This window comes from Nicotiana tabacum, chromosome 8, assembly GCF_000715075.1.
Source record: "Nicotiana tabacum cultivar K326 chromosome 8, ASM71507v2, whole genome shotgun sequence".
Lineage (NCBI taxonomy): Eukaryota > Viridiplantae > Streptophyta > Magnoliopsida > Solanales > Solanaceae > Nicotiana > Nicotiana tabacum.
The window spans coordinates 88544154-88566706 of NC_134087.1; the positions used below are offsets into that span (position 1 = coordinate 88544154).

Genomic DNA, 22553 nt, shown 5'->3' on the forward strand with positions numbered 1-22553 from the left:
CACCAGTATAATGCGGGAATACATTTAAGTTCTAGGTCGCCCACCAGTATAATGCGGGAATACTTTTAAGTTCTAGGTCGCCCACCAGTATAATGCGGGAATACATTTAAGTTCTAGGTCGCCCACCAGTATAATGCGGGAATACTTTTAAGTTCTAGGTCGCCCACCAGTATAATGCGGGAATACATTTAAGTTCTAGGTCGCCCACCAGTATAATGCGGGAATACATTTAAGTTCTAGGTCGCCCACCAGTATAATGCGGGAATACATTTTAAGTTCTAGGTCGCCCACCAGTATAATGCGGGAATACTTTTAAGTTCTAGGTCGCCCACCAGTATAATGCGGGAATACTTTTAAGTTCTAGGTCGCCCACCAGTATAATGCGGGAATACTTTTAAGTTCTAGGTCGCCCACCAGTATAATGCGGGAATACTTTTAAGTTCTAGGTCGCCCACCAGTATAATGCGGGAATACTTTTAAGTTCTAGGTCGCCCACCAGTATAATGCGGGAATACATTTAAGTTCTAGGCCGCCCACCAGTATAATGCGGGAATACTTTTAAGTTCTAGGTCGCCCACCAGTATAATGCGGGAATACATTTAAGCTCTAGGTCGCCCACCAGTATAATGCGGGAATACATTTAGGTTCTAGGTCACCCACCAGTATAATGCGGGAATACATTTTAAGTTCTAGGTCGCCCACCAGTATAATGCGGGAATACATTTAAGTTCTAGGTCGCCCACCAGTATAATGCGGGAATACATTTCAGTTCTAGGTCGCCCACCAGTATAATGCGGGAATACTTTTAAGTTCTAGGTCGCCCACCAGTATAATGCGGGAATACATTTAAGTTCTAGGTCGCCCACCAGTATAATGCGGGAATACATTTAAGGTTCTAGGTCGCCCACCAGTATAATGCGGGAATACATTTCAGTTCTAGGTCGCCCACCAGTATAATGCGGGAATACATTTTAAGTTCTAGGTCGCCCACCAGTATAATGCGGGAATACATTTTAAGTTCTAGGTCGCCCACCAGTATAATGCGGGAATACATTTTAGTTCTAGAGTTTGGAATCATGTAACCCCACCTGAAGACGGAAGGTTACAACAGAGAGACCCAAGCAGGAAAACAATAAAATCCCCAGCGCTAAGAAGCAGAAGGCTGCAAAAGCAAGCACACATTCAAAAGGAAGAAGGAACGCGTCTCAGAAGAAGCAGTTCGGAAATATTGTAGCATGCCCAGAATGACAATACTGATGAAGAGCCATACCACTGAAGAAACCAGTGGAAGATTTAAAGAAGAAAGCCATGTTCCCAGCGGACTAGGCGAAGTGATGAAAACTGGCATTCAAATGTCAGCAAGGGACCAGCATCCTCTCCCAAAGTCACAAGATAAAGCCATAAGAGGAAAGCGTTAGCCGACAAGAAAGCAAGGCAACAAGAACAAGTGGAAGATGGATAAGATCGCATGATCCTCAGTCTAGCTTAGCTTCTTGTTTTCCTTTTAGAGCAATGTAACAGGGAGATCGGTTGAGCAGTAGCATCCTACATCAGCATACAACAGCGCACAACAGCAGCAAGCAATACAGTCACACGGTAGTCCCAGCTACCAAAATTTCCCGAACTACATTGACCTGATTCCTGTTTCAGCCCAGGATATGTAGGAAACCTCTGAAGCAAAGGTTCGGTCAAATCTTTTTCAGAAAATGCTTCACACGGAGTATTCGGACGGGCAAAATCACTCGCTTTATCTTTGCGCGAAAACCCTTCGTGTCTTCGTGCAAAGAGGGGCAGCTGTAAGCACGTGATTTTTGCTTCACGAGCAATCACTCCCAAAGGAAAACAAAAGAAAAATAGTAACAAATGGCTTCGCTGTACAATTTTTTTTCCCCTTTTCGTGACATGTGTTATTAGTCGTTTGCAGGTCTGTCCATTTTGCATCTAGACATTATCAAACAAAAATACAAAAAATATGTGTCATTAAAAGAAAATTCAAAATATGTGTGCATCGTCCGTTTTAGGTTGTGATTTAACTTACCTAAACATTTTTATTTGGTATGATAATTATGTTGAAGTGCCATATTGTTATTTGTTTTCATTTGTTTTATTAGTTATTTTTTCTTTAAATTGGAAAACAAAAGAAAGTTGAAATCAATTTGGGCCCAAAAAATAAGACAAAACAGGCCCAAACCAGCACTGGTCCAGTCCAAAACCGGCTGCCTAAGCAGCAATTCAAACGACGCCGTATGAGGGCGTTCGATCTGAGCCATCCGTCCAGGCCAATCCAACGGCTCAGGACACTATCAGTAACCCGTTTCAAAACCCGACCCAAATAACCAGCCTGACCCAACCCCTCATTTAAACCAAACGAGCTCGTTTCACTACCAAACGACCCCGTCTCATTTCTCACCCTCGGATCCAAGCCGTTGAGATCATATGATCTAACGGCTCAGATCCAATCCCATAGACCATATATAAACCTTCCCTTACACCCACGCCCCCTATACCAACACCCCACCCCTTCGTCCCCAAGCTCAAACCCGGACCTCCCATTAGAAACCCTAGCCGCCCCCGTCTCCCTCTCCATTAAAGCCGGCGGCATGGACGCCGGTGGCCACCTCCTGAACATCCTAAGACCCCCTCACTCTCCTGAACATGGATCTGTTACTCCCTAGACTCGAATCACTTTCCTTCGTCTCGAATCTTCATTTTGAAGATTTGAGTTGAACCCGGACCTATGCCGAACCACGCCATCTTCATACCAGACACTCCCCTGACCTTCCTCGTGACCAAACCAAACTTGGTTTGGTCCGAATCTACCCACAACTCCCACAAAACCAGATCTGAGAATCCAAAACCTAGAACACGGATAGCCTTGGAATCCAGCCGACCTTAACAGGGGTTCGAGGTCTAATAGACCTTAATCAAGTTGTTCTCATGTGAGAACACCTTGATTAAAGTTTGTTCGGCCTCAAGAGTTCGAAGTTGAGTCTGACTTGGGGTCCATTTTGATTTCAAACTTTGTCGGTAAGTTTTTCTTTCCCTTTTCGTTTATATCAACTGCTGATTAAGTCATTACCATGCTTTGTTGTATTTGTTTGTTATTTTGTGATAGTTTTCTTAATTTCTTCCATCTCTGTCAAAGACCTTTATTTGGTCGATTGATTTTCTATGTGTGTGTTCTGAATGTACTCTGTGATAAACATGATCGTCGATTAGTTTAATCTTCAGATAATTTAACTCATATAGGCCCCAGTAATTGAACAAAAATTGTCTGATGCCCTTTAGGTCCCTAAACATATTGTTTATGTGAGCGATTGATTATTACCTGTTATAATTAGTATAGTCGACTCGATAAATATCGTCGATTAGCTTTCTATAACTAATAAATCGAATGAGCTAATAATGTCGCATGACTAATTGAGCTTTGTCACTGACTGAATGCTCGACATTGCCTGAGATTAGCCTATAAACTGCATTACAAAACAGCTAAAAGATTCAGTCTAGGGCAGCTTCGATTTTAAATTTTTCAGAAGTCCAAAATAACCCATTATTGCAAGGGGGGCAGGGCAGTAATAAGCAGGGTTTGACAGGGGTAGTCTGGGGTTTGAAAAGAACAAAAAGGATTAGTTTAAATGAGCTGACAACTAGGGTACTAATTTAGGATTAAACTAATACCAATGGGGAACAAGACACAAGGGTATGGGGCTTAAATTGAATAATAAAATGATGCCCATAACTCCTGATTAAACAAAACCAGGCGTGGGGAACAAAAGGGGCTGGCACCAAAGATGCTTAGGCATGGGCTTTAACAGGGTATGGGTAGGCTGCAAGTTGCAGCATGAGGGCAGCCTAGCTGCACCGAGTCTATGGCTTATAAATAGGCCATTTGAGAACTGAAAGAGGGCTGGACTTTTGGGAGTCTTCAGAAAGAAAAGAAAAAACAAAACAAAAAGGCTGAAAGAAAAAAAAAACTTTAGTCTGAAGAGAGGTCTAGTGAGTCCCAAATCACAATAGCGTAAACACAAGGTAGTTTCCAATAGACATTGTAACCAAACACTGCCTGAAAGTTGTACAAGAGTGCATATTGGTCAAAGCTGTCTTGGCCAAGTTTTGTTGCTTGCATTGGCTGAGTTGTTTGTGGTTGTTGAACTGTTAGTTTTACTGCATTTGAACCCTCAGTTACTGCTGTTATTTCCTTACTCTTTCCTGGGATTGCTGGCTTGGTTTCGACTATCTGCTAGTCCTTGTATTCTGGGAGACATTGTTGGTCATCTGTGGCTGTGGAAAACACTTGGTTTAGTTGGTTGTTGCTGTGTTGTTGTTGTGTGTCCGCTGCTGCTGTATTTACTGCATACTGCCCAGCTGATCATTCCTTTCTTCTTTTGTTCTCTATACCAGGTACACACCTAATACACTGTCAGATGTAATTGGAAAATTGAGGATGAATACAAAAATGAGAAAACCTGAAGAATGTCTTTTATACGTAGATTGTTGCATTAAATATCATGTAATGTAGAATGATTTTTATTTTGGTTTGGATGCTGGAAGTAGCTTGCACGCCTAGTAGATGTCAATGCATGGTAATTTAACATCAGCTTGTATACGTATGCTGCTAGTTAAAAGTATTATCAATGAATTAGTTTGCATCTCAGATTTAGTTTACTTTGCCATATATGCTGTAATGTAGTCCAAGCATGAAATTTGTACACTGTAAATTAAGTTCTTTCCTTTCCAATAAATTGCCATATATAACTCTTAAAACCATGTTTCAAGAATAAGAACACAAATTCAGGGCCTCAACCTCATGAAGGTCGAGCCCAGGTCGAAGACAGACTAGGCAGGCCCGCATCGAGCGAGCAGTGGCCCAGGTCTAGCCAAACCGCGCGTGGGCTGGATTTGGGCCCATGATTATTTGTTTGGCCGACTGTGCACGCAGCTTCGGTCCCGACTTTTTTTTTGTTAAGCATTTCCGAATTCCATTACAAACAGCTTGCAAGCATGTAATTAATTAGGACTATCTACTGTTTTCAATTGATAGAGACAAACACGACAAGAAACGTAGTTGCTATAGGATATCCTTTTAAAATAAGAACGAGATGAGCCTCGATGAAAATAAACAAAACGCGCAGATGCGGGGCCCTTGTTAAATGTATATTATTGAAGCATTTAGTTTCCTGGACGGGTTGTTTAGCAAATCTCACAACCCTCCTAAAATAACAACATGTTAGTCTCTTTAGGACACGCTTTAATAAACCTTACCTTCTTAAACTCGGGTGCACATTTATGTGACCCAAATCCAAATCTCGACGGATTCGAAATGTGTTTCTAATCACGGGTACATTGATTGTGACGTGGTTCGAGATGCATGTCCATGACGTTGCAAATTCATTAAAAAATAAGAACGAGACGAGCCTCGCCAAATAAAAATACAAATCGCGGGGCCCTCAGCAAATATTTGCCTTAAAAATTATTTGGACTTCGGGATGGACCGTTTAGTAAAATTCCACGGTCTTACCCAAAACAAATACGCTAGTTGCTTTAGGTGCGTCTTAAATAATTTATTTTTCATAAATGCGGGTGCACATTTATGTGACCCAAATCCAAATCTCAACCAAGTCGAAATATGTCAACAATCACGGGTGCATTGATGCAACGTGGTTCGAGATATGTTTTCACAACGTTGCAAGTCTTATAAAATAACAGTGAATGATAAAAGCGGTTAAAAGACAAAATTGGCACATAAGTTCATACTTGTATAGAAATCAGATAATCAAGCCGAATATAACAATTGAGCGACCGTGCTAGAACCACGGAACTCGGGAATGCCTAACACCTTCTCCCGGGTTAACAGAATTCCTTATCCGGATTTCTGGTGCGCAGACTGTAATATGGAGTCATTCTTTTCCTCGATTCGGGATTAAAATTGGTGACTTGGGACACCCTAAATCTCCCAAGTGGCGACTCTGAAATTAATAAACCAATCCCATTTCGATTGTCCTTTAATTGGAAAAACTCTCTTGCACCCTCTCTGGTGCGGAAAAAGGAGGTGTGACACTAGTTGCGGTCGTCTCGATAAATGCAACTCACCTAAGTCCCCGTGTCAACCATGCTGCTATGCCACTAAGCCACTAGCCACACAAACCTGTGCAACAAAAATGCACAATAAGTACAGTATGAGTACGAAAACAACGTGTATCCAGTGAGTATCCCATCTTATCTCGAAGAAGTAGAGACGAGAGGTCGACTTCAACACTTACTAGTGGTCAAATAATAATATATTATTAATGCAAGTAATCATGGATTTATCAAGAACGACAGTAATTTCAAATAAGCCACGAACAGGTAAAAGTTCCTTTTTGTATTAAAAATCTCCAGATTCATAATCTATTAATTTTCAATTATCTCAATTCAGGCAGAGAAAATATCAATCTCCATAAATCTCAAGGCAAGCAATACAAGCATGCGCATATCATGCCGAGGACGTACGACCCGATCCAACAATATTTAAACTGTGCACTGCCAGAGGGGCGAATGACGCGAACCATAGATGCATCTATTTAATCTACCGAGGCGTTCGGCCCTCTCCGAAATTAATCACATATAGGCAGTCAATCAAGAAGTCATCAGGGAATAATTATCCAAGGAAAAGCCCATTCTCTTTTTACAATTTTATAAAAAAGAAGTTCAATCCTTTTAGAAATTCATTTACCAATTCGATAGGATTTAAGAAATTCATCTATCAATAAGGTTACAAATATTCCAAGTATAGCATGCTTTTGGATCCTAGACTACCCGGACTTACACATAATAGTAGCTACGCACGGACTTTCATCACCTCGTGTGTACGTAGTCCCCACAAATAGGAGCACATAACCAATTATTTCACCTATGGGGACAATTCCCTCTTACAAGGTTAGAAAAGAGACTCACCTCGCCCCGAAGATCTAACCGACATTCCACGCCCTTCCGAAGACTCGAATCGATGCTAAATGCTCCAAAACTAGCCAATAATTATGCAAATCCATTAATATATGTTCAATTACTCATTACAATCTAATTTATAACAATTCCTAATCCCGGTCGAAAAGTTGACAAAATTGTCCTCGGGACCACGTGCCCGGATTCCAAATTTTTTCGAAGATAAAGTTTACTCATAACCTCACAAACTCAAATATACCATTTACTCTTAATTTCATGCCCAAAGCTATGGTCAAAATCCAAGAATTCTAATTTTCTAGGTTTTCCCTTAAACCCCAAGTTTTCCAATAATTTCCATGTTAACATCTATACATAATCAGTGTATTTAACTCAAAATAGGTAGGATTAACTTACTTCCAAGTTGCTAGGTGGAAGCCCCTCTCAAGAAGCTCCAAAATGGCCCTAAAGTAGAGCAAAATAGGTGAAATTAACTCAACCCCGATTTTTAAACCATTCTGTCTAGCGACTTCCGCACCTTCGGACTCCTCGCCGCTTCTGCGAGTCTACATCTGCGGAGCCCTCATCGCACCTGCGCCAATCACCGCTTTTGCGGTCCTCTGCCTCGCTTCTGCGCTTGCGCAGATGCAGCCAATACCCCGCATTTGTGGTCCTTCCCTTGGCTGCCCCTTTCCGCTTTTGCGACTCCCAGGCTGCTTCTGCGGCTCTGCACCTGTGGCCACAGCCTCGCAGGTGCGGCTACACCAGATACCAGCTACTGAAGCCCTTCTTCAAACTCCACATTTGATCCGTTAACCATCCGGAATCCACCCAAGGCCCCTGGGACCCCGTCCAATCACACCAACCACCCAAAACATATAATGGACTTGCTCCAGGCCTAAAATCATAACAAACAATGCTAAAATCATGAATCGACCTCCAATCCAAGCTTAATGAACTTTAGAATTTTAAACTTCTACATTCGATGCCAAAACATATCAAATCACGTCTGATTGACCTCAAATTTTGCACACTATTCATATTTGACATTACGGACCTACTCCAACTTCTAGAATTGGAATCCGACCCCGATATCAAAAAGTCCACTTCCGATCAAACTTCTCCAAAACCTTCAAATTTCTATCTTTAGCAAATGACTCCAAAATGACCTACGGACCTCCGAATTCACTTCCGATCGCGCTCCCAACACCAAAATCACCATACTGAGCTATTCCCAGACTCGAAAACCCAAATGGACGTTGATAACCCTGAAATGCACTTCAATCCAAACTTATGAGATTCTTCAAAAATGCTAACGTCCACAATACGCGCCGAAACGTTCCCAAGTCTTCCAAAACCCAGTCCGGACATACGCCCAAGTCCGAAATCATCATACGAACCTTCTGGAACCTTCGAATCCCGATTTCGAGGTTGTCTACTCAAAAATCCAACCTTAGTCAATTCTTTTAACTTAAAGCTTCTGAAATGAGAATTCTCTTTCCAAATCAACTCCGAACTTCCCGGAATTCAATTCTGACCGTGTGCACAAGTCATAATACTTGAAGTGAAGCTGCTCATGGCCTCAAACTGCTGAACGACGCGCTAGAGCTCAAAACGTTCGATGGAGTCGTTACAAAAAGCCTATCCGGGACAAAAAAAACTTTAGCTTATTTAGTGCCGAAGTTTTTATAAATGAACTAAATAACTTCAGCATCTTCTGTTGAAGCTTTTGAAAAAGCTTAATGACAAAACTAATGAATTTAGGATAAAAAAACTTCAGCTTATTTAGTGCAATTACAAACAAAAACTTCAGCAAATAGAGACAATTACAAACAAAAACTTCAGCAAATAGAGAACAAAATTTCAGCTACTATGTTTAAGTTCAGCAATTACAAACAAAAACTTCAGCTACTATTCTTAAGTTCAGTAATTACAAACAAAAACTTCAGCATGCTTGGTTCAACACACTTGCTACTTCAGGCCTGTCTACTAGAATGCTGAAGTTTTGCGTGATTGCCTTTGCTACTTCAGCCCCATATGCTGAAGTTACGCGAAAAAGTGGGTACGCTTGCAATTTTTTTGCAAAGCGGGCCCAAGTTAAAACGTGACCCAAAAAGCGGGTATAGATACAAATCCCCCGAACTGTTGGGGCATGAGGCTTAATCTAGTGCCCCTTCACTTCCACGGTTCATTTCAACTACGCCGTAATCACAAGATATAATTTGTTTCTAATATTTCAAACTAAGAAATTTTTTATATAACTAATATATCATCTACAAATTAATATTTTCCACTTCTAGTGGGATAATTTTACCTATTGCCAAAAAAATATGTTGTAATTGCTGGTTGAAGCAAGGAAAACGCACATCAAATGAGAAGATACTCGATGTGTGGACAAGGAAGTGTTGATGCTAAAAAGAGTTTCACACTAAGCATGGCAACAACGTAAATCCCTTCTACATCATGTGGCTTACAATAACCTCAAAACATTAGGTTACCTCTGCTAAGACATCGGCACTTGTTTTAGATGTTTTGTTCGGAAAATACATAAGTCAAACTCGAGCACAAAAATATAAACTAAGTCACCACAACAAGGAGATGACTGATCGAGGCCAACCCTGTACTACTAGAAGATAGCAAGAGAGGTCGAAGCAGCTTTTACCCGAGAAGGTCGGGATCGATTTCCACATGGATCGATTTCCGACCCCGATATCAAAAAGTCTACTTCCAGTTAAACTCCTCAAAAACCTTCAAATTTCTATCTTTAGCCAAATGACTCCAAAATGACCCAAAAACCTCCGAATTCACTTCCGATCGCGCTCCCAACACCAGAATCACCATACGGAGCTATTCCTAGACTCGGAACCCCAAACGGACACTGATAACCCTGAAATGCACTTCAATCCAAACTTATGAGATTCTTCAAAAAATGCTAACTTCCACAATAGGCGCCGAAACGTTCCCGGGTCTCCCAAAACCTAGTTCGGACATACGCCCAAGTCTGAAATAATCATACGAACTTGTTGAAACCTTCAAATCCCGATTTCAAGGTCATTTACTCAAAAATCCAACCTTAGTCAATTCTTTCAACTTAAAGCTTCCGAAATAAGAATTCTCTTTCCAAATCAACTCTAAACTTCCTGGAATTCTATTCCGACCATGTGCACAAGTCATAATATCTGAAGTGAAGCTACTCATCGCCTCAAACTGCTGAACGACACGCTAGAGCTCAAAACGACCGATCGGGTCATTACATTCTCTCCCACTTAAACATACGTTTGTCCTCGAACGTGCTAAGAACTGCGCTGGAGTTGCCCAAATTTACTATTTAACACCTCGAGCACCTACCCGTGCTACCACAACTCAGCTGGGTACCCTAGCTTGATCAATATGAAGATACCCTTTTTCACTTAGGCAAATAAGCCTTAGAGCCCAATTCCAACATCCGAAATTCTCTGCCAGGCTTGTTTCCAACATCCGCTCACCGTATCAATAACTACACGCAGCACCAAAACATGACTGCATACCTTAGCTGAATTCACACCTTGCACCACTTTACTCACAAGACCACAATAACATTCTCTGATCAATTTAGTCGAAATTCCATGAATCCAATGATCCCATTGCACCTCACGACATACATAGGTCTTGATCTAACTCTTACAATACCGCCATGAGGGAAGAGATGTGTAGAAATTCATAACTAACTGTCGAATCAACAATTCATTGGGTCTATACTCCTGTCAGGAACCATCACCTCGTTCTGAACCGAATAATGGTCTTTGCTCCTTAATATACTTCATATAATCAGATTGCAATGATCCTAGATCCAATGATCTCGTCTCGCCCCGTACGAACTGCTTAGGCAATAAGCCACCCCGGACATGATCAAAAGTCTCATATGCTACCACAACGTGCCAATAGGCTACCAATTCGAACACGATACATAAAGGAAACGAACTCTGAAAAGAAAATCCAATTACCCCGCTCGCTAATCATACATGTGACGTGGTCAACATAATTGAACATACACCCCGCTCGCGAATCATACATGCGATGCGGGCACACAACTAATATGAGTTTTCCTCAGAAAAATAGGAAACAAAACACATAAAAATAGATATAGGGAACTGTACTCAACATCATACTGTTGCGGAGTGTAACCCGATCCAAACAACATACCCATGGCGGCGTGCCACCCGATCCACACATAAAATTCACATAAGGAGTTACACACCGAGCTAGATTGCTTATTACAACAAAATACCGAATATCGGTCACAAGCACACTAAGTGCATAATACCATCCCTGGGGAGACATATAGCGCTACAGGCTACGAATTCAAGCACAACTGAGGCGCGATATACGATCTGAATCTCAAGAGCCATTCCGCTCATATAACATCATCACTACGTGGAACCTCAACACATAAGAAGTTCACCAAGCTGTCTTACAACTCACACGGCGCAATTTATCATTACATGAAATAGTTGACGACGACATAACACCCCACTACTCTTCCATAAGGAGAGCATTGCCGAAATGAACACATCTAGCCTAATATAGAGCCCATATTCACATTTAAATCCACCCATAGACCTCAAGTTGATTTTGATCGCACTGAACTAAGCTAATAACCTTTCAAAGGTCCATAATAACTCCCCTTTTCTCATAACACACAAGAACAACCATCATAACCGGAGTAATCCTCTACAGTCCACAACCCAATAAACCAAGTGCCCTCCAGGCATCAATTCTCAATTTAACGACATCACCATAATCTTCATAGTTGGTTTAACTCTTCAATCAATCAAGTGACTACATGCCACACTTATACAACCTTCCCGTGGGGCACACTCCCACAACCTTCCTTGACAGATAACAGGTCTGTACATCAAAACCACCGGACGCACTAACACTGAAAAGCGATCAAGAATCCTTGACCAGGATGCAAAGCCTTTTTCATAAAACACTGATCTCAGGTGTCGCTGAAGGCAATACCCACTTACTTTAAACATCTAAACTCCTTTCCTGCTCATCCGAGCTTGTGACATCCTTGTCAACACCGAACTGCAACCTTGATCCTCACTCAAATTCCATACCACTCACTGCACCCATCATGCCAATATACGATAGAACACGATTTTCATCATAACTCCGGAACCACTAATAGATTAACACTCTATCATATAAAACCTTTTCACTTAACTCACTTCAGGAGAACCATAGCAACACACAGGTGAATTCTCATAACCGTAAAATATACAAATCTCTAAGTAGTGGTCTAAGCCACCATAGCCCTTCCGGGATCCGCCTACACATAACAGGCCATAATAGTAGAATACTTCTAATAACATAAATTACGGCGACCGACAAGCCTCACACGTACCATCACAAATCACTTGCATAACTTGATCATACTGATGGAACTGATCACTACCACCAATATGCCAATTCAACTATGGCTAGCCAATCTATCTTCGTCCAATTTATCCTTGATTGCCTCTGAAATAATAATAACACCATTCAACACAAAGCTCACTCCATCCGTACTCATCCCGAGTGACCTTGAATCACGAGACCATGTTGTCTCAAATCCCATGAACTATTTCATACCTCCCTTGTGCGCACATTTACGTCCTCAACTAGTACGCCCATTCTGATAATATCTCTACGAATCCGAAGTCTTTTCTCATTTTCCTCCCAAAGGCTGCACAGCAAGTCAAAACATCATAGAACATTCTGGTCCTCTTCTCATAAGGTGCTACAAAGATTGATCCTTAACCGTACCTATAGGGTCAAAATCATTAGGTACCACACTTTACCCCTTTGAATCCACCAGGACCATTGTTGAGAGCCACCCGCTCTAACTTGGCCCAGAATATAATCTACTCCATGAATCTTCTAGCATATGAATACCCTCTCGACGAAGCACCCGACAAAATCACTTTCCTTGAAACCCGCATCTATACAAGGCATAAATCCTGAATCCTTCCCCAAGTCTGAACATGAGCCAATAAGGCCAACCATAACACACATTTAACAATTCCTTTACTCAAATTACCACTTATGTTCTTTTCCCGTAGCTGAAATAACCCATCAATATGATAATAACCAGAAACCTCACAAGTAGTTAACCACAACCTAATCATAGCCGGTGGGACTCTCCCACTTAGGTTGAAGCCACTATTACACACCTCTGAATACTAAGATTCTTTATCTCTTATTAACATGACCTCGCGCAATTAAACCACCAGATTCCTTGAAATCCTTCCATTAGCACTTTATGAACACCCTGAATTTCCATCAACATTCTCATATTTGACCTCTTACCAGAATGGCCAGTAAAATCCTTCGCAAAAGCTTCGCCAACCACTCGACTGCTAACCTGCTCACAGGGACAACCCACCTGTGGAAATCACTTTCCGACATCTTCCAACGCTACTGCACGGGTTACAATCACTACGACATCAATAACCCATCCCGAGTCTGAGCTCACTCTCTAGCTGCACAAGTCCATTTACCCCTTGGACATCAATTATATGTGTGGCAACATCCTTCCAATTCAAAGTTATGTTGTATCCCTCTTCATTTCAAGCAGCTCATTTCCGTTATATCAAATCTCTTGCCGCATAATAGCCCATGCTTCAAATTAAATCCATAGGTCCCAATCACCAATCTCTAAAATTCCCAAATCATTCCAAACTCTCCTCAAGGTGTGTGGTCATCCTACCACCAAGCGCATATGCAACTCCGCCACTCTTCCACTTTGGCGGAACTCACCCCTTTAATTGACTACTCGACCTTTGCTTCTTATACCTAGCCTTCTAGAAATTTAAACCACCGCCTGACACTCCCCACATGTCCTTCCTCATCCTTTGCCGCTCAGTTCTTGCCTTAAAAAAATCTATCTCTGTAACACTTGAACCCACAAATCTCTACTAACTTTAAACCTCTCCGAAGATCATTTTTTTCACAAGCCGTCAACATTAGAAACACCGATTCAATCCTGAACCACCGCACCCCGCGATATCTAACAGTCATTTCTCCAATATTATTTCACAATATCTTACCCCAAAGGCGAATTGCAGAAGACCATAACACCGACGAACTTAACACATTCAATCGCGGATGACGACACCACATCGCATATGAAAATCTCATCACGCTTGAAATCACCAAGTCTTTTTACTCCATCACTCCAAATCTGGACGTCCCTAGGCCAATTGCTTTTACTCTACAGGAAATGAAATATCAGATATCTGAATCGTACACTGAGTAGGCTTCCTTTCAAATCATTCACTGCCCCAATACATAGGCAAGTATTATGCTATCTAAGTCATTACTGTGAGATAACCAATTGTGAGCATCATAGTAACCTGTGCATAGCCTCCAAGCTCTTAAAAGCATAACTACCGAGACGAAACGATAGAAAAATCCTTCCGCAAGTCGGCGACAATAGCCCAATCAAGTATACTGGGAGAAACATCCCCCACCACGTCCGTAGTACCATTAGAATTCCTTAATTCTCGATTTATAACAAGCGATTCGCGTCGCGTAAGATTGAGTAGGAAGGAAACAAGGGCATAAGCCCCAATGGATCAAATCGCACGATGTGGAATCAAAAAGGGAAGTGCTCCTAACAGCCCTATAGCCTTTCAAAGATAAGTACAGACATCTCCGTACCGATCCACAAGACTCTACTAGACTCGCTCATGACTCATGACACTTAAGGGAACCTATTGCTCTGATACCATGTTGTCAGGACCCAAAATTCACTAAGGGTCGTGATGGCGCCATACACCACTATCAGGCAAGCCAACAATAATTTACTAGCAATTTCTCATTTTATTTATTTTGAAATCATTTCCTTTAAACAAATAAATAATAAATAATAAACTCCACTGAATAAATGAGGATGTCTTTACAAAATTCAACTACTGAAAAATCCTGTGATCATCCCAGAAACCCGGTGTCACAAGTGCATGAGCATCTACTAGTGAATGAAATAAAATACAGTGACTGTCCGGAATACAAGTGGACAGAAATAAAAATAAAATACCATACTCTGAAGGAGACTCTGCTGGCTGTGGTCGTCTCGATAAATGCAACTCACCTAAGTCCCCGTGTCAACCATGCCGCTATGCCACTAAGCCACTAGCCACACATAAATATGTGCAACAAAAATGCACAACAAGTGTAGCATTAGTATGAAAACAACGTGTACCCAGTGAGTATCCCGTCTAATCTTGAAGAAGTAGAGACGAGAGGTTGACTTTGACACTTACTAGTGGTCCAATAATAATATATTATTAATGTGAGTAATCATAGATTTATTAAGAATGGCAGTAATTTTAAATAAGCCACGAACAAGTAAAAGTTCCTTTTTGTATTAAAAATCTCCGGATTCATAATCTATTAATTTTCAATTATCTCAAGTCAGGGAGAGAAAATATCAATCTCCATAAATCTCAAGGCAAGCAATACAAGCATGCACAAATCATGCCGAGGACGTACGACCCGATCCAACAATATTTAAATTGTGCACTGCCAGAGGGTCGAATGGTGCGAACCGTAGATGCATCTATTTAATCTACCGAGTCTTTCGGCCCGCTACAAAATTAAACACATATAGACAGTCAATCAAGAAGTCATCATGGAACAATTATCCAAGGAAAAGCACATTCTCTTTTAACAATTTTATAAAAAAGAAGTTTAATCCTTTTAGAAATTCATTTACATATTCGATAGGATTTAAGCAATTCATCTATCAAGAAGTTTACAAATATTCCAAGTATAGCATGCTTTTGGATCCTAGACTACTCGGACTTACACATAATAGTAGCTACGCACGGACTCTCGTCACCTCGTGCGTACGCAGCCCCCACAAATAGGAGCACATAACCAATTATTTCACCTATGGGGATAATTCCCTCTTACATGGTTAGAAAGGAGACTCACCTCACCCCGAAGATCCATAACCGGCATTCCACGCTCTTCCGAAGACTCGAATCGATGTTAAATTCTCCAAAACTAGACAATAATTTTGCAAATCCATTAATATATGTTCAATTACTCATTACAATCCAATTTATAACAATTCCTAACTCCAATCGAAAAGTTTACAAAATTGTCCTCGGGCCCACGTGCCCGGATTCCGAAATTTTTCGAAGATAAAGTTTACCCATAACCTCACAAAGTCAAATATATCATTTACTCTTAATTTCCTGCCCAAAACCGTGGTCAAAATCCAAGAATTCTAATTTTTTAGGTTTTCCCTCAAACCCCAAATTTTCCACTAATTTTCATGTTAAAATCTACACATAATCAGTGTATTTAAATCATAATAGGTAGGATTAACTTACCTCCAAGTTGCTAGGTGGAAGCCCCTCTCAAGAAGCTCCAAAATTTCCCCAAAGTAGAGAAAAATGGGTGAAATGAACTCAACCCCGCTTTTTAAAACATTCTGCCCAGTGACTTCCGCACCTGCGGACTCCTCGCCCCTTCTGCGAGTCTGCATCTGCGGAGCCCTCATCGCACCTATGCCAATCACCGCTTCTGTGGTCCTCCGCCTCGCTTCTGCTCTTGCGCAGATGCAGCCAATACCCCGCATCTGCGGTCCTTCCCTTGGCTGCCCCTTTCCGCTTCTGCGACTCCCAGGCCGTTTCTGCGGCTCCGCACCTGTGGCCACAACCTCGTAGGTGCGGTTACACCAGATACCAGCTACTGAAACCCTTCTTCAAACTCCACATTTAATCCGTTAACCATCCGAAATCCACCCAAGGCCCCTAGGACCCCATCCAATCACACCAACCACCCAAAATATATAATGGACTTGCTCCAGGCCTAAAATCATATCAAACAATGCTAAAATCATGAATCGACCTCCAATCCAAGCTTAATGAACTTTAGAATTTTAAACTTCTATATTCGATGCCAAAACATATCAAAACACGTTTAATTGATCTCAAATTTTGCACACAAGTCATATTTGACATTACGGACCTACTCCAACTTCTGGAATTGGAATCTGACCCCGATATCAAAAAGACCACTTCCGATCAAACTTCTCAAGAACCTTCAAATTTCTATCTTTAGCCAAATGACTCCAAAATGACCTACGGACCTCCGAATTCACTTTCGATCACGCTCCCAACACCAGAATCACCATATGGAGCTATTCCCAGACTCGGAAACCCAAATGGACATTGATAACCCTGAAATGCACTTCAATCCAAACTTATGAGATTCTTCAAAAATGCTAACTGCCACAATAGGCGCTAAAACGTTCCCAGATCTTCCAAAACCCAGTCCGGACATACGCCCAAGTCCGAAATCATCATACGAACCTGCTGGAACCTTCGAATCTCGATTCCGAGGTTGTTTACTCAAAAATCCAACCTTAGTCAATTCTTTTAACTTAAAGCTTCCGAAATGAGAATTCTCTTTCCAAGTCAACTCCGAACTTTTCGAAATTTAATTCTGACCATGTGCACAAGTCATAATACCTGAAGCGAAGCTGCTCATGGCCTCAAACTGCTGAACGACGCGCTAGAGCTCAAAACATCTGGTCGGGTCATTACAAAAAGCTTATCCAGGACAAAAAAAACTTTAGCTTATTTAGTGCTGAAGTTTTTATAAATGAACTAAATAACTTCAGCATCTTCTGCTGATGTTTTTGAAGAAGTTAAATGAAAAAACTAATGAATCTAGGACAAAAACACTTCAGCTTATTTAGTCCAATTACAAACAAAAACTTCAGCAAATAGAGGCAATTACAAACAAAAACTTCAGCAAATAGAGAACAAAACTTCAGCTACTATGTTTAAGTTTAGTAATTACAAACAAAAACTTCAGCTACTATGCTTATGTTCAGCAATTACAAACAAAAACTTCAACACACTTGGTTCAGCACACTTGCTACATCAGGCCCGTCTACTAGAATGCTGAAGTTTTGCATGATTGCCTTTGCTAATTTAGCCCCATATGCTGAAGTTACGCGAAAAAGTGGGTACGCTTGCAAATTTTTTTTGTAAAGCGGGCACAAGTTAAAACGTGACCCAAAAGCAGGTATAGATACAAATCCCCCGAACTGTTGGGGCATGAGGTTTAATCTAGTGCCCCTTTGCTTCCACGGTTCATTTCAACTATGCCATAATCACAAGATATAATTTGTTTCTAATATTTCAAACCAAGAAAATTTTTATATAAATAATATATCATCTATAAATTAATATTTTCCACTTCTAGTGGGATAATTTTACCTATTGCAAAAAAAATATTGTACTTCCATAGTAGAAGCAAGGAAAACACACATCAAATGAGAAGATGTTGGATGCGTGGACAAGGAAGTGTCGATGCTAAACAGAGTTTCACACTAAGCATGGCAACAATGTAAGTCCCTTCTACTTCATGTGGCTTACAATGACCTCAAAATATTAGGTTTCCTCTGCTAAGACAGCGGCACTTGTTTTAGATGTTTTGTTCGGAAAATACATAAGCCAAACTAGAGCACAAAAATATAAACTAAGTCACCACAACAAGGAGATGACTGATCTAGGCCAACCCTGTACTACTAATAAGTAGCAAGAAAGGTCGAAGCAGCTTTTACACGAGAATGTCGGGATCGATTTCCACAGGGAGCTAGAGATTGGAGTTGAGTAAGATTTTCAAATACCTATAGCGGATATCAGTAGAAAGTAGTCCAATTTAACTCCAAGAACACATCCCATAACTAACTCAATCACAGATATGAATAAAAAGGGCAAACAGTAAAATGATCTCTCAAGTCAAAGCCACTAAGCACCTAAACTTCCAAATTAACCAGACATTTCAACTGTAGACCTACTCAAAAGTCATAAGCACAGGTAAAATTCCCCAAAATTTTACTTATGACATCTTAACCTTTTCCACCTGAACAAAAGACAAACCACACCAAAAAAAAGCTAGTTCCTCACTATGCATTTCTCTTAAATTAGCCTTATTTCATCAAATTATAAGACTATGAAAGACAAAGTACTCTATTTTTTTATGACAGTGGTGCCGGGCCATTTTGCGTGCAACTCGACTATTCCATCGGATACTGTTATCTTCCACCAGTATAGGAACCGGGTAACGCTTATCAATTCTTGGAAAGATGGGAAAAAATCACATAGATTTTTTGAGAAATTACTCCTATTTCTCAAGCTAAAACAATAATATGAACAAAATAATATAACATAACACAAAAAAATTACTAGGCATTTTATCACCATTTCCAAGAGAGACATCCAATTTAGGCTTCTGTTTCCTCCAAGCAGACGCAAATAAGTTTCCTGTACAAATCAAAATTCTCATCCTTCACTATCCCAAAAGTTACCAAATACTGCAAGAAAACATCAGGCGACTTCACATTCTCAACCCCTCCTCTTTCTTTAAGAAATTAAACATTAATAATCACATTAGATAAGGTTCTGCAAAGGAATTAAATAAGAATCTATCTATATATACATCTGCATATATTCTTTTGATTATCTTTCTTTATTCAATTGTTCACAATAAAATATTTATCAGTGTGCAGGCTGAAGTAAGGATCCGTATTTTTGCAATGTTAATACTCAATAAAATCCTTTCCCAACAATTCTCAATTATCTATATTTCTTCTATTATGAATCCTAAATTGAAGAAAATACAAATTTATAGCAGTGAAAAAACCATAGGAATCAAATGAGTTGAAATCAAAGTAAAATTGAACTTCAATTAAGCACATTACACACTCAGAGAGAGAGAGAGAGAGAGAGCGCACCAATTGGAGAGGGAGGATAGCAAGACAGTGGTAGCAGAGAGTTTGTGCCATTCATATGTTGCAATTTGGGGCATAAGATTCTTTGAATAGTAAGGCAGTGGTAGCATAGAGTTTGTCCATCCTTATGTTGCAATTTGGGGCTTAGGGTTCTTTGAATAGAGTGAAAGAAAAGACTTGAAAATTTAGTGGACAGTGTTGGCGCTTTTTTATTTTGGATATGTTCGCCAAATTCGTCATAGCCATTAACGACCGTATATATTAATATTAATGAGCCGGATATTATTCTTTTGTTATTGTATAATTAAAATGCGTCATTAACGACTGGATATATTTTTGTTCTTTAAAAGTGTACTTATAACGACCGAGTTCACGTCCCTTCGTTAAAAAGTGGTCGTTAAAAGCCAAGTTTCTTATAGTGAATTTGGAAGCAAGCATTGGGGCAAGGTGAGTCTCCTTTATAACCTTTTAAGAGGGAATTATCCCCATAGGAGAAATAATTGAATATGTGCCACTAATTGCGGGGGATATGTATGCACGAGGTGACGATTGTCTATACGTAGCTACTATTATGCTTAAGTCCAGGTAGTCTAGGACCCAAAAGCATGCTTTACTTGTCGTACTTGTAACTTTATTATCAATTTAAATTGTGTAAATCATAGCAAACTTGGAAAATGGATTTCTAAAAAGTTAAACATTATTTTCTTGACCGTTAAATAGAAGTCGACATTACTTTGGGTAATTGCTTTCCTAATGAATTCTTGATTTACTATTTGATTTGTTTATTCCTATTTGATCGCGTCACATGTATGATTCGCAAGCGGGGTAATAGATGCATCTATGGTTCGCGTCGTTCGACCCTCCGGTAGTGCACACTTTACTATTATGTTGGATCGGGTCATACGACCTCGGCATTATTTGCGCATGCTATTTTCTTGGTACTTTCTGTGATTTGAACTGCTTTAAATGCCTTGAAATATAAATTGTTAACTGAAATGTCGGAAACTGAAATATTTTTATGAAAGAACCTGTCACTTCATGTTATTAACTGCTATTTATTCATGACATCCATGTTTAGCGTCACACTTAAATTATATTATTTTCGGCCCTAGTAAGTGTCAAGTTGACCCCTCATCACTATTTCTTCGAGTTTAGACTGGATACATACTGGGTACATATTGTTTATGTACTCATACTACACTTTTGTACTTAATTGTATAGGATATGAAGCAGGTGCATCTAGCTACCCGTCCAGCGCACGTTCTTGATACTTGATCGAGATTTAATAGTGAGTTGCCCCTTCTGAGCCGTTAGCAGCATGCCAGAGTCTCTCTTCTGTTTATTACTGTCTATTCTGTTTCAAGCAGAAAGATAGTTATATTTTGTACATTCTACTAGTTTCCCACACACTTGTGACACTAGATCCTGGCACACACATTAGTAGACTATTATTTTTGGATTGTATTCCTATTACTACGATTCCTTTTATTCTTTACCGATTCAGTTGCCTTCGTTAATTATCGACTTTTATAAATTTAAATTAAGTAAATGTTGGTATTGTTTAATAAAATAGAATGAGAACTCACTAGTTGATTAGTGTTAAGCGCCATCACGACCTGTAATAGAGTTTGGGTCGTGACAATATGGTATTAGAGCATTAGGTTCACGTAGGTCTCACAAGTCATGGGCAAACCTAATAGAGTCTTGCGGATTGGTACGGAGACGTCTATACTTATCTTCGAGAGGCTATAAGATGTTAGAAAACTATTCTTTATTCATCTTTTATCGTGCAGTTGATGGTATACTAAGTTTCCTTCTTCTATTCTCTCACAGATGGTGAGAACGCAAACGGCTGACGTTCCAAACTCGGGAGGAGCTGCTCCCCCCATTAGGCTCCTGGTCATGCAACTGAAGTCTATCAGACTCTGGGTGCACTACCCACGGATGGGGCCTAGCCAGTTGCCACAGTGGTACCCAAGCCCAGACCAGCTACGGACGGTGATCCACATAAGTTATTGGACAGATGGACTAGGCTACACCCTCTTATCTTCGGAGGCGAGCGTTATGAGGATTCCCAGGATTTCATTGATAGGTGCAAGGACAGACTGCACAACATGAGGATAATGGAGTCTTATAGGGTTGACTTCACTACTTTCCAGCTGGAGGTTAGGGCCCGTAGATGGTGGCAGTCTTATGTTCTTGGCAGGCCAGTGGGTTCTCCTCCCATTACTTGGGGCCAGTTCACACAGCTTTTCTTGGATAGGTATATTCCACCCTTTGAGAGGGAAAAGTTGTGGTATCAGTTTGAGCATGCTCGAACGAGGGGCCAGCCTATCAGGCCCCCATATTTAGCACCCCCACCACCTCCTCGAGGTGCTTTAGTGAGGCTTTATTTCAGTGCGACGCCGGAGAGTTCTTACTACCGCCAACTATTCAGTGTTCCTCCGGTGGGTATTCTGGTCATCAGGGTTCTTCTAGTGCTTATTTCAGTGTCATGCCAGAGAGTTCATACCGCCCATCAACCATTCATGGTTCCTCTAGTGGGTATTCAGGCCATCAGGGCCAGACTTCAAGGCAGCAGAATATGGTGCCGAGAGGTTGTTACAAGTGTGGATCTGCCCCAGATTTCAGGGCAAGGCCGTGTAGTAGGGCTAGTATCCCATGATTACAGCATTAGTTATCGGGCCACCCATAGGCAGAGAACAGACTGGTAGAGGCCGTCTAAGAGATGGAGGCCAAATAGGGGGAGGTCAGCCAGCTATTGTTTAGTGAGGTGGAGGCCAGTCGGTGCTCCAGCCAGATTCTATGCTTTTCCGGCGAAGTAGATACATTGGCCTCAGATGCCATTATCACA

At 40.7% G+C, this 22553-nt stretch overlaps 1 long non-coding RNA gene across 1 annotated transcript; it reads right to left on the reverse strand.

Annotated features, from left to right (window-relative positions):
- Window positions 1-5735: 5735 nt before the first annotated feature.
- LOC107775874 (uncharacterized) lies at window positions 5736-19918 on the reverse strand. Its single transcript, XR_012694123.1, has 3 exons — window positions 19703-19918; window positions 19170-19232; window positions 5736-6145 (listed from the first exon to the last, which is right to left on the reverse strand). It is a non-coding gene; the product is annotated as an uncharacterized LOC107775874 (long non-coding RNA).
- Between the last annotated feature and the right edge of the window lie 2635 nt (window positions 19919-22553).